This window comes from Durio zibethinus, unplaced genomic scaffold (genome assembly GCF_047325235.1).
Source record: "Durio zibethinus cultivar Kanyao isolate XHJ-2024 unplaced genomic scaffold, ASM4732523v1 HiC_scaffold_387, whole genome shotgun sequence".
In the NCBI taxonomy this organism is placed as follows: domain Eukaryota; kingdom Viridiplantae; phylum Streptophyta; class Magnoliopsida; order Malvales; family Malvaceae; genus Durio; species Durio zibethinus.
The window spans coordinates 170001-170982 of record NW_028323010.1 but is presented as its reverse complement, the minus strand read 5'-3'; positions in this window follow the sequence as shown (position 1 = coordinate 170982).

The following is a 982-nucleotide window of genomic DNA, read 5'->3' as shown; positions in this document are numbered from 1 at the left end:
ATGGTGGTCGAGGCAAGCGCCCTCACCAAGGCCAAGCGTGTGCCGATGGTGGTCGAGGCAACCGGCCGCACCAAGGGCCGGCGTGTGCCGATGGTGTTCGAGGCAACCGCCCGCACCAGGGCCCAGCGTGTGCCGATGGTGGTCGAGCCAGGAGCCCGCACCAAGGGCCGGCTTGTGCCGATGGTGTTCGGGGCAACCGCCCGCACCAGGGCCCTGCGTGTGCCGATGGTGCTGGGGGCAACCGCCCGCACCAGGGCCCAGCTTGTGCCGATGGTGCTGGGGGCAAGCGCCCGCACCAGGGCCCAGCGTGTGCCGATGGTGCTGAGGGCAACCGCCCGGACCAGGGCCCAACGTGTGCCGATGGTGGTCGAGGGAACCGCCCGCACCAGGGCCCAGCGTGTGCCGATGGTGCTGGGGGCAAGCGCCCGCCCCGGGGCCCAGCGTGTGCCGATGGTTATCGGGGCAACCGGCCGCACCAGGGCCCAGGGTCTGCCGATGGTGCTCGAGGCAACCGCCCGCACCAAGGCTCAGCATGTGCCGATTGTGATCGAGGCAACAACCCACACCAGGGCCCAGCTTGTGCCGATGGCGGTCGAGGCAAGTGCCCGTACCGAAGGGCAGCCTATGCCGATGATGGTCGATGCATGTGCCATCACCATGCGTCATCATGTGCCATTGATGGTCGAGGCCTTGGCCGAAGTTCGATTTTGAGCCACGGTGCCCATGCTTGGCTCCAGCATGTGCTGGTGCCGCATTTTTTTCACTCGGGACAGCATCGTCGGAGCATCGCCGGAGCATCGCCGGAGTACCGCCGGAGAACCTGACCGGCGACATTGGGGTTCCGGCGATTGGGAGGGGGGCCGGGGGGGTGTGCGCACATGATGTGCGATGGGTGCTGGTACTTGGCCTTGTGTTGGCCCCCTATCCCTCATCAAACCTCTGAGAATTCACACCCCCTTAAAGAGCATTTGAGATTTTACAG